This window comes from Caretta caretta, chromosome 4 (assembly GCF_965140235.1).
Source record: "Caretta caretta isolate rCarCar2 chromosome 4, rCarCar1.hap1, whole genome shotgun sequence".
In the NCBI taxonomy this organism is placed as follows: domain Eukaryota; kingdom Metazoa; phylum Chordata; order Testudines; family Cheloniidae; genus Caretta; species Caretta caretta.
In genome coordinates, this window is record NC_134209.1 from 23,449,834 (window position 1) to 23,462,945 (window position 13,112).

Genomic DNA, 13,112 nt, shown 5'->3' on the forward strand with positions numbered 1-13,112 from the left:
GCCAGCTGCTTTTCAAGTGAAGGGGGGGGGGGGAGAGTGTGTGTGACAGGGAGTGTGTGTGTGTTTGTATGGGGGGGGGGAAGAGAGAGAGAGTGTGTGTGTTTTGGGGGACAGAATGTGTGTCAGCATGCTGTCTTGTAAGTTCAGACAGTGGCAGGAAGCAACCAGTCCTGAGGCAGGGGAAAATCCCAACATCAGCCCCCACCTCTCTCTCTCTCTCTCTCTCTCACACACACACCCCTCTGTGTTCAACAGCACCAGCATTCCACATTAATGGTTTGCTTTGTGTCCCAGAGCAGATCAGCACAGCATGCAACAGCTGTCAGAAACGGTGCTTTGAAAGGGGAGGGGTGCATGACTCCAGGGCAGCCAAGTTCAAAGCAATGAGCAGAGCCGTCACTTGAGGCATTAGGGGTCAGCTCCCAAGGCCAATTACAGCGCAGAAAGCAATCTAGCATCATCTACACCGGCAATAGAGCCCTGGAGCCTCTGTGCAAACAGCCTCACGACTCTCCTCGAGGTGGGTTTTTTGCAGCGCTGCAACTGAGGAGTTTCTGCGCACCAAGTGGCTTGGCAGTATACACAGCTGCAGGTTGAGTGCAAAAAGCTGCTTTCCTGCGCAGAAACTTGCCAGTGTAGACAAGCCCTGAGGCACCATCTTCTGTCCAAGTTAAGCAAAGGGGGTTGAGGTGTATCCACAGAACAGCTTTTTCCACATCCTAGCACCACTCAAGTTAAGATATCCCCAGCTACCTGGTTCCTAACCACATTTTGGCAAAGTTACAGCTACAGTATGACCTCAGCAGGGGATAGTGCCCTGACAACAATCACAGAGATGAATGCAGGATAGTATATGATGGGACTGATTACATAGGAAGAGTTCTATCTGCATAGCAGAAGGCAACTATGAGACAGCCTAAGCCAAAGCCATGGTTGACTGCTGTGGTTACTGAGTAGTAGCTAAATTATATGTAGACACAATCCATGTTTGGAGTCAACCATGTCACAAACTGATTACAAACTTGGTTGGAAGTTGCAGGACCACATTTTCAAAAGAACTCAGGATTCAGCATCTCTCGGTTAGGCATCCAAATGAAGCAGCTCAACGGAAGCTGCTGGATGCTTGAGCATCTTTGAAAATCCAGCCCCAATGATGGGTGTTGAGCACTTGAAAATCTGGCCCAGCATGCAGAAAGGGCCAAGTGAGTAGAATTAATCCCATGTCTCTTGGTAGGCAGAGGGAGTAAATCAAAGCACACAATGGTTGGAGAAGCAGGCTAGAAGACAGCTCTGTATTAGGCAGAGTCAAGGACTAAAGAATAGTGAAACAGCATATCAACACAGGCTGCATTTTTCTTTTAAGAGAGAAGGAGAGTGTTGGAAGGCTTTTTCAGTAGAAGAAAAAAGTCTGTGTCCAACGGTTGTGAAACCCAAACCCCATCTACACCAGCTCCTGTAAATGATGGGAAGTGATGAGTACTTGTTCCTGGATCAGGAGGAGAAAATAACCAGTTTCTCCAGGGTGATTAAAAAAAACCCATATGAAAACATGAATTCCCGAAACTAACCTCAGCTACAAATGACATGAAATTTGATGAGAAGGTTGTGCAACAGGGAGCCACTAGTCATATCCTGCAACTTCTACCCAGGCAATCTTCTAGTGGAGTCAATGGGAAATTGTCCAAGTAAGGAGTACAGGATTTGACCCTAGGGAAGTGAAGGGTTGAAATTAACAGTTTGGGAGGCAGGGCTTGGAAAGACTGTCACAACAGAAAGCATCACCAGAAATCATCAAGTGGTTCAAAGTGACCACTTGAGGCTCAAGCCAGAAAAGAATCAACAAACGGAAATAAATTCATAGAAAAGCAACAAAATGTGGAAGGAGTTGCAGGGAGGGAGTCATAACAAAAGATTAAAAAGGGCACAGGCAGAAGTTATGAAAATGCAATTAGCAAGCTGGACAATAGGTAAAACTTCATATGAGCAAGGTCTGGCAGTCTTTGGAAGTGATGGAAGCTTCAGTGCTTGAGTCACTTAAAATCAGTTTTACCAGCATATTGCTGTGGGCCAGGGACCATGCCTTTCTCTATGTAAGATTACATACAGCATTGAGCACACTGATGGTGGTCAATAATTAGAACAGTTCTTACATTGGAAAGACTGATCAGACATTCAAAAAAAGGCAATCATTGTACTAGTCTTTATAAAGAAATAACTTTTACATGAATTATAAAGTAATCCATTAATTATTTTTAAAAAATCATAGTCCCCTTTCCTTTATTAACAGCATTGAATTAGATCAAATTCCCAAAGCCAGAGAAGTAAAGCAATTTTAGAATGACAGATCCATAGATACTATGGTGATGTATGCTTTTAGAAATTAAGACATTGGTTTCCATAATACTTTTAATTTACATAGCGAATTAGGATCTCCTAGATCTCAAAGCACTTGTCTTACATTTCTAAGGTAGGATTTTTCAAAACACTTAACGTTGACCTAACTCTGATTCCACTGAATTGAGGAAACAGAGTTAGGCCAATACCAAGCACTTCTGAAAATTCCACCTTGGAAATTTAGGAAAATAAGTGGCAGCTAGATGCATGGCTCTCTTCAAAGTGCTAGAGAATTTGTCAGAAATGGATTGGATTTCCCACTGTCCCCTTACTCACTGTGTTATATGAGGCCAAGTCACTTGCTCTTGCTCTGACAGTCTCAGCTACATTCTCAAACCTAGCAGAATCCAAACACATTAAACTGTATGAATGTCAGAACAAAACAAAGTTACATCGGCCTTCATTAAACATTTCCAGAGTTCTACTGTACAGCATGGTCACAAACAAACAAATCCTAGTTTACAGCCAGTCTTGTTTAGTTAGCGTTAGTCAGGGGGAGGAGGGGGAAGTAATTTTGTTCTGAAAGGAAAGCGAAACTAGGTCAAAGTTTTTTTTAAAAAGGGCCAACTCCATTATCCTGTTTGGGAGTGAAAATAATTATTCTCCAAGCTTCTACTGAGCAGTTGTTTTCCTTCACCTTAAGTACTCAGAAACACAAGTGATAAGTGTTATAGAAATCCCTGGCAATGGTGTTTGTGCTAAAAAAGCTTTCATCCTCTTACAACAGGGACAAGTGATCAGTGTTCAAACAAGAGTCATATCCAGCCCTTCATTCTGTCTCGCATCCATTTTGCAGAGAAATCTTCCGTGAGCTTAAACACAAAAAGGAAGCTTACAAGAAGTGGAAACTTGGACAGATGACTAGGGAGGAGTATAAAAATATTGCTCGAGCATGCAGGGGTGTGATCAGGAAGGCCAAAGCACAATTGGAGTTGCAGCTAACAAGGGATGTGAAGGGTAACAAGAAGGGTTTCTACAGGTATGTTAGCAACAAGAAGGTGGTTAGGGAAAGTGTGGGACCCTTACTGAACGGGAGAAGCAATCGAGTGACAGATGATGTGGAAAAAGCTGAAGTACTCAAAGCTTTTGCCTTGGTCTTCACAGACAAGGTCAGCTCCCAGACTGCTGCACTGGGTAGCACAGTATGTGGGGAGGTGAGCCGCCCTCAGTGGTGAAAGAACAGATTAAGGACTATTTAGAAAAGCTGGACATGCACAAGTCCATGGGGCTGGATGCAATGCATCCGAGGATGCTGAGGGAGTTGGCAGATGTGATTGCAGAGCCATTGGCCATTATCTTTGAAAACTCGTGGTGACTATGGGAGGTCCTGGACGACAGGAAAAAGGCAAATATAGTGCCCATCTTCAAAAAAAAAAAAAAAAGGGGGAAAAAGGAGAATCCAAGGAACTACAGACTGGTCAGCCTCACCTCAGTCCCCGGAAAAATCATGGAGCAGGTCCTCAAGGAATCCATTTTGAAGCACTTGGAGGAGAGGAAGGTGATCAGGAACAGTCAACATGGATTCAACAAGGGCAAGTCATGCCTGACCAATCTGATTGCCTTCTATGGATGAGATAACTGGCTCTGTAGATATGGGGAAAGCAGTGGACGTGATATACCTTGACTTTAGCAAAGCTTTTGATACAATCTCCCACAGTATTCTTGCCAGCAAGTTAAGAAGTATGGACTGGATGAATGGACTATAAGGTGGATAGAAAGCTGGCTAGATCGTCGGACTCAGCCTGTGGTGAACCTGGACCTCCCAAGTTCCAGCCTAGTGCCCTCACCAGTGATCCATCCTTCCATTCGTGGGAAGCAAATACATAATACATCTTGAGCCTGCCCTCTCCAGGAGGCTGAGCACATGAACGTTTTTGCCATACACAGCCTGAGAGCAAGCCTATCAAGAATACTCAGGAACCCAGATCCCCTGTAATGGTTTCTCTCATTGTTTGCTCAATGAACTGACACATTCGGGTCCCAAAACAGAAGTCCAAACTGCATAATTAGCCAGACTAGAACTCAAAACCACCTGCTTCCTGAAACACAGTCTGCTACCTCTGAAGCTTAGATGACTTGCCCTAGGGCACATAGTGAGTTAGCACACTGGCTCTACCTCCCATACACAGTCACACAACATTTTGTCACCTTATCTGTTCCCTCCACCCCATCTCAAGTGATCTCTCAATCTTCCTCTTTTTTGGAGTCACTTTTTAAAGGACATAATATGGTCCAGTGCACAGGGCTGGGAGTCAGGTCAGGGTTCTGTTCCCATTTCCAGTGTGCCATGGGCCAAGTCACTCAATCTTTCTGTTCCTCAGCCTCTCCATCTGTAAAAAGGGAAATACTAATACTTAGAACATCTTTGAACTGTAATGTGCTTTGAAATTTACAAATGTAAATATTAGCTATTAACACCTGAGTGTCCTGGTATCTGAAATCTGCATGCATTTTCCTTGTTCAATTGGGTGTTATTCCAGTAACTCCAGGCCAGTATATTGTACTTTTAGTTGGCTACACGTGTAGAAAACTCCTAGCCTTTACACGTAGCCCTTTTTTGCTGCACCATCTTGCAGCCCTTTAGAATGTTAACAGGGAGAATATATATCTTGACATTTAAATAAGTCTCCTCTAAATTAATTATTTTCCATATTTTTGGTTCAAAAGAAAGAGTCAGGTAATTTTCCATATCCACAGCAAGCCCATCTGGTCCCATGCAGTCATGACCCCAGTCTCTCTTATACCACTCTACTTTTCCTCTAACGTGGTCACAATTGGTTAAAAGGTTTTGAATTTTTAGACATCACTGACAGAACTATCTGTGGACCCTCAAGAACCTATGAGCTTTTCACTTCTACCAGTCATATGCAAGAAAATACAGTTGTGTGGGCCTAATTCTCCTCTTGCTCTCCCAATGTAAACTGGGAGCAAATCAATTAAGTTATGCCAGTGAGAGAGAGCAAATACCTTAAACTCTGCATTTTTTCTTAGTTAATGGAAATATAGTGTCAAATCCCTAGTGGGTGTAAATCAGCATAACTCCATGGAATTCAGTAGAACAACACTGATTCAGCTGGAAATCTAGCCCAGTTTCTGATCTCTCACACTGGTGCAAATCAGGAGTAATTCCTCTGAAACAGATGCCATTACAATGCTGTAAAACTAGTGCAAGTGAGATTAGTTTAGAATATCTCAATCTTCCTTTTCAATATCTGTTTGTCTCTCTGATCACATGTTAATTCCAACATGCACAACTTCAGCAAGCTCATCTGCAATTCTCTGGACTAATTCATCAGCCTTCTCTATAACATCTGCAAACCTTTTGTCTCCAGGAGCTAGTCAATCTTCTATAATTTTTTTTATAGATACCTATGCACAAAACATCAGGCCTAATTCTGATCATGTGTATAATAGTTTAACGTCAACGTAACAATTGATTTCAATGGAGCTACTCCAGATTTACACAAGTGTAAAAGTGAAAGCCGAGTCAAGCTCACTACTGGAGCTCCTAAAACCAGTGTATCTTTTCATATTACTTTGTTTAGCGCCACAGATGGTCTGCATTGTGTATTCCCATTCTCTGAATTATCCTCAATGACATCCAATGCCACAGACCTATCCGTGACCTACCATTGCATCATTCATCTCTTCATTATACTGCCTCCTTCTTACTCTCTTCTCCTTACCCTCACCTAGTCATTTACCTCTTATCATGTTTCTCCCATGCTGTGCCAGCCTGCGGGGCAATTGTTCTTCAGCTCAGACAGCCGTCCACCCTCCCCTTTCTGCTGCTGTGGCCAGGTGTAAAACCAGGCCTTTTTCATTCATGACCATCTCATTTTCACTGGTTATCCTGAGGCTAGAGTTAGAGACTAGTTGCTGTTATCTGATCCCTTATTACTACAGCTAACAGATAGCACTCCAGTGTCCTCTTAGCTCTCACTAGCAATCAGAATTATGTTACACTTAACATAACTCACTAGAAGAGTGTGAATATGGCTGATAATTATGGGTCATCCAATGGATTAAGAGAAGTGTTTCTATCCCACTATATAGGGGATGGTTAAATTATTGAATCTTGAAATGGTTTGGCTGCCGTCACTGAATTATCAAATACCACCACCAAATAAATTCTTATTATTGGGTCAGATGCATCCCTGGTGTGAAGCCATTAATTGTAATGCAGTTGCACTCAGGGTGGATTCAGCCTAATATATATGGCCAGGTAAAGACATCATGAACTTGCAGTAATAATTGAAATAAAACATGAACATGTTCAGTCAGCCCTCAGGAATTTTGTAAGGGAGCTATCCAACTGATTCTACTCCTTCATGTAATATAGACATGCCCACTGATGGGAATTTCTGGCAAATAGCTGATACTACAGGTCCCTTGCCATTTGGCAACATTTAAGTTACCTTGCTAGCTAGTAGTTGGTTGAACGCTGCTAATTTTTTTTATTATACGTTTTGGGGACTGAGAGGCTAGCTAAGATTACTTTTGTAATACATTTTGTTGGGTGATAAATATGTGTAACTCAGAAAAGCAACAACTATAAACAGGACATTTGAATTTGTCAGAGAATCCAATAAGGTCCGATTTACCCATTTTATAATCACATACGAAGACTATTCCAAAGTCTCCAGTTCTGGGAAGTTGAAACACTAAGACTAATTACTGTATAGTTTGGTAAGAAAAGGTTGCCAGCATCTGGTGTAGCATCGAGGAGGATATTTTAGGGTGCTACTGTGGATTTAATTACATTTATAAAGAATCTGCAACAATTCCTGGGTCTTGCTCAAATTTAAATCAGTTTCTGCAATTCAGATAGCAGAATGGGGCCATTTCTTTTTTCCCCGCACTGTGTCCATAGGTACATCTGGAAAAATACACAATTAGTAATTCCAAAAGAAATTCTTCTTAACACTAGTCTTGAATCGCTGTCAAAGGTGCACAAGTGAAGTCAACAGAGCTATGCTGGCTCATGCAAAGAGTGAACTTATCCCCCAGAGTTTGGAGATTTGGGGTGGGATTTTCAAAAGCGGTCAGACCTAACTCTGCTCCCACTGGAGTCATTGATAAAAATTCCCATTGATTTTAAAAAGGGAACCAAAATAGGCCAACACAAGTACTTTTGAAAATCCCATTCTTTACACCTATCATGTTCTAATGTTACAATACTCTGTGCCCCTTTACTGTACCCAACTGTTTTATTGTAGACTATGGAAAAAACAAAACGGCAAACTACGGCCCAGATTCTGCAATTGGATCCATGGGGGCAGACCTCTGGCTCATGCAGAGCCTCAGTGGGGTTTTACCATCTGGGTCTGACTGCAGGATCAGCACCTGTATAGCTACAACCCTACGAAGCAGGCTCCAGTACCTAGCCCTTACCTCCTCTCACTGTCAAGCTTTCACAGGAAAGAATATATACCACCTAAAAATACAAAGACCCCCTTATCCTCCTCCCCACAAATTAAAAATACAAATTCCAACCCACCACTACCAAATACAAAGAGACAGCAAAACGAACAGTTATCATTCAGAGATGGCTTCCCAGAATCCAAGGGCTGTGACAACCCTAGATACTTTATCCCCAGTGTCCTAGATGAAAGGGTACAGAAATCCCTACAAATAAGATAAGCCAGGGTTCCCCCTTTCCACACCATCTGGCATCCGCAGCAAATGCAAACATTTTACCATTTACAACCTCTTCCACACCCCCCCCCCCTTTTTTTTTCCCTCAAGAGGAGCAAGATGTTGTTTATGGAGAACATAGTCTGCCTTCTGTAAGCTTCACGCCTTCTTTAAATAAGAAATTATGTTCTATTATTTGTTGTTTCTTGTCCAGTCACCCTTCTTAATACATGTGCAACATACCTCAGGTGGCATGTGAACAGGATTCATCACCGAATGTAGTCTGCTGGTTGGATCATTAGCTTCTCCAGCCCAGGCCAGGCACTGATGGGGAGTGCGACGTGAATGCTGATCCATGCCCCCCCTCTAATCTTACTTTCAAGTTCATCTAAGTACCAATTATGCAGGGCTTGATTCTGGTCTCACATCAGCATAAATTGAGAGTCATGCCATTTAAGTCAATGAAGTGGCTGGCATAAGTCAGATAAAGACACTAAATCAATTTAACAATATATTATCTCAATTTTTGCCTTCACATGCTTTTCCAAAGCTTGCATTGATCTTAATCGCTCCCCCAAAGACCCAGATTGCTCCACTCCCCAAATCAGAATAAAGATTGATTGAAGTTTCTGGGCTGATTGAATTAAACCCAGAACAGAAGCCTGAAACGACAAGTACATTTCACAATTTTGTTGGGGATTTTTTTTTAACCCTGCATTTTTCAGTGGATGCAGGAGGAAGAATTTGGTCAGGGGGTTCTTTTCTTGCACACTGACCTCCCTGTAAGGACGAGGAAAGTATCATTGTTTGGCCTGACTGCAGCTCTGGTCCGGTTAGTGAATAAAACAAGCTCTTTTCACTTTCAGTGAGCATCTTCTCTAATAGTTCTCTCCTATCTGTACGCTGGGTATATAAAAATAGTTCCACTTTTAGGTCAGATTCCCTCCTTCAGTCTTGTCCTGAGGGATATCTATGCTCTCAGCTCTACCCACTTTTTAACATGACCAGGGCAGCTTTGGCTGATAGGCAATTGCTTCTTTGCTGTGGTGACCCTTAACTTCACTCCTCTCAACCCCTTCATTCTCCACTTTTAAGGAACTCCTAAAAACATTGACCCTTCTCTGCAGAACATTCTCTTTCACTCTTCCTGCCCTGTAGCTACAACCCTTTCACTCTTACAGTACTTTGCACGTTCAAAGTACTGTATAGATATTAAATAGTTAATCAACACCACTGTTAGGTAGGTGGTTCAATCTTCACAGCCCCATTTTACAGATATGGAAACAGAGAACGTGTGACTTGTCCACAGCCACACAGTAAGGGTACGTCTACACTGCAATCAGAGGTGTGACTGTAGCTTTTACCTAGCTAGCACATTAAAAAGAGCGGTGAAGATGCAGCAGTGTGGGCTGTTCAAGCCCACTTGGGATCCTGAGTACATACTCACATTACTAGCAGAGCCTTGACAGACACAAAAGCAATATGCGAATAGAAAAGGTGCTACTGGCTGAGATCTCTGGAATGGAACAATTCCATCAGTTTACCTTTGGGCACAAAGGGGAGGTACAGTCCTACCACGAGCCATTAGAAAGCATCCTGGAAACACCACTACTAAGTATACTCAAGCAACTACAATGCACGTTATTGAGACTCCCGCACTATAATGTAAGGATAAGGTACTGCCCAGAAAATTCATTACTGGTGGCAGATGCACTGAGCGGGGCACATCTTCCAGAGTACAGCTTTGTGATCAGAGACAGTCTAACAATATGCTTCACTACCTTCACTTCTCCGATGGGAAGCCCCAGGCAGCACAACAAAGCACCAACCAGGATGGGGTGCTACAAGCAGTAAAACAGATCATACTCGTGAAGCACTTGCTCCTTGTGATCTGGCCAGCCCTGGAGACCACCCCCAACCAGCAGGTGCGGGATGAGATGTGCGCTCAAGATGGCATTTGGTTTAAAGCATTCTGATCAGTCATCCCAGCATATTTAAGAGTAGGCATCATGAGACAGATACACTGTTTGCACATGGGGATAGAGGCAAGCCTGAGATGAGCCAGGGCGTATATCTACTGGCGAAGCACAAATACTCAATTGAGAGAATACATGGAATAGCGTGAGGAGAGCAAAGAGCATAATGATCAACAGGAGACATGATAGACTCCTGGGGTATAAGTACACTGCAGCTAGGAGGTAGCTTCCAGAGCGAGTAGACAGGCTCATGCTAGCTCAACTTGAGCTAGTGTGCTAAAAATAGCAGTGTGGACCTTGCGGCAGAAGCGGCAGCTCAGGCTAGCCACTTAAGACCAAGCCTGCTCAACCCCTGGGTCTGAGCTCAAGTGATTATCCTGAGCCGCTGCCCGTGCTGCAACACCCGGACTACTATTTCACTGCACTAGCTTGAGTTGGGCCACTGCATGTCTGTCTAGCCGTGCTGGGAATCACACTTCCCAACTGTAATGCAGACAAAACCATAAAATCCCAGCCAGACCCTGATAAGAGATCAGAACAGACCTGTTCACTTTTAAAAACAAGAACTATCTTGTCACAGTAAATTACTACTCCATTTTCTGGGAGGTGGACTATGTGGAAGACATTCAGGCAAGAACTGTGATCAGAAAACTAGAGGTTTATTTTGCAAGGTCTGGCGTACCTGACACACTGGACTATAATAAGCACTGCAGCAAAATTCAAATGATTCAGCATCAAATGGGAACTTGAGCACAAGACATCACAAAGCAGGGGAAGGCAAAGTCAGCAGCAAAGACAACCAAGAAGGGATCTCTGCCTGGCAACGTTGGACCATCACAATACTTCATCCCAGGGTCTAGATAGTAGCCTAGCAGAGGGGCTGATGGACTGGAGAACTAATACCCTTCTTCCATTGAAGAGCAGTCTGCTCCAGTCCAGGGGAGGAATAATAGCAATCAATCACAGAAGCGATTAAGAGAACGCAAAGCTAGGCAGGCAGCCTGTCACAACAAAGGAGCCAAGCACCTGAGGCCACTATGCACAGGTGAGCAAGTCTAGGTCCAACTATCAAATATCCACACAGAGCAATACAAAAGACAACAGTCCAAGGCCAAGTTGTAGTGTGATATATGCCATATGAGGTAACTAGATGCAGGACAGCAACAGAAATGAAATCAAAGATAACTGTTGAGTAGAAGCCCATCCCAACAGACAGGGACAAGGCCAGGCCCAGAAGGACATAAAATGACCCCCATCCATCAGCTGGCTTGACCTAGAGTCAGAAGAAACAAGGTATATGAGCAATACAGAGGGCCAACAGGATATCTAGTATAAAGAAGGTAGCAATAGGGTGGAAGCAAGACTGCCACCATTAGTGATAACAAACAGGAGACCAGTTAGAAGACAAAAGCACTTGAAAGAGAGCGAGGCCTAAAAGATCACAATGGGCTGGCAGTAAAGTCCCTGTCCTACTGTGGGCCATGTACTAGTAACCACTGGCATGAGCAAGTAAGCAAACACTTGCACAAAAGACAACAAAAATTGTTAAGTGGAAAGATGTAGCAACCTAAATGGAACTTGTAGGGAGGAGCACAGATGCTGCTGGGAAGAGTAGAGAGCAGGCACCAAGAACTCAGTCTGTGTGCACAGGGCAAGAATGCATACAGATGCAACATTTCTGTAAATAGTTCTCTTAGTAAAGTCAATGCAGTTTTATAAGCATGGAGTCTTTTCCCAGCACATGGTATACTAAATAGTTAAGGAGCATACCTGCACTGATTTGATATTCCATGGTCATACCGAAAAGTATAACTTACACTCAGGATGGAACTGCAGGAGAAGCAACCATCAGGAAGGTTCATGAACGGTGTAGTTGATGGCCACTTCTACCTTTCACTGTCCTATTAGTTCCTTTCCTGTGATGCTCCTTACACCCCCACAGTGAAATCGTGGCCCCATTGCTGACAAGGGGGCCAGGATTTCATCCTCAATGAGAGAATTACACTCATTTTATGCACTCTCTGAATGTAAACCTAACGTAAGTTACAATTTTACGACTTCCACCCAACGTGAAACTTACATTTTGTCTGTTGACTTTGGCCATCCTTCCAGGTGAGCCTTACTTACTTAATGCAGGCCTGTATTTGGCCCACAAAGTGTAGCTTCAGTTAATAGCATTCCTAATTGCTTAATTTTTGCCAGTATACTGCCAGCATTAGTACTGTTTGTTGCCTGCATTCAGGCCTGATGGTTCAGCACTAGAAGATTGTTATCACACGACACACCAGGATTAATATTATCCATGTATTAACATCCAGTCACACAGCAGAACCAGCTGGGGGCTGCATAGACCTTCTGGTGTCAAAACAGCTCCCACTAGCTCAGCCTTTGATAGCCTCGTATTTAATCCAATAGGGCTTCTTTTCTTTTTTGTTGGTTCACACAAAAAACACTTCCCTCATTCAGTGAAGTATTTACTAATCAGTTAATGCCTTTTCTCTGGCACAGCAAGAAAGTGACCTTTTCCATTGCTACCTTTTCCAAAGCCAGTCTCTGCTGAAATGCTAATGCTCTTCCAGCCAGCTCAGCAAATAAGAGCTGAGGGTACAATGACCTCCTGTGGCAATTTTTGCACATAACTGAACAATTAGCTTCACCTTATCACTAGCAAGAGACTCCAGGGCAATTTTTTCCATAGGTTTTTATTCCAATATTGGAATTCCTAGTAGCCATTATTTTCTGAAAGGGGGTGTTTAGGGAAATGCCTGTTCCAAGGGAACTATTCTTCAGTGAATGAACCTGGATATAAATGGGGTTTTAATGATTGATTTTAATCCGATTTAAAACAAATAAGTAATCTCTGCTAGTCATGACATTGGGACATTTGCCATTTCTATGCAAGCACCAAAATGCTGCACTGAAGACACTAAAAACATTGCTTTATTTTTGCCCCTTAAAATATTTAGCAAAGCACTTTAGATCTACAAATCCGTGCATAAATATTAACTAACTAATCCTCACAACCTTCCTATGAGGTAGGGAGATATCAGTATTTTAGAGATGGAAAGAATTGTGATCTTGTGTAAGTCAAAGTGACTTACACAA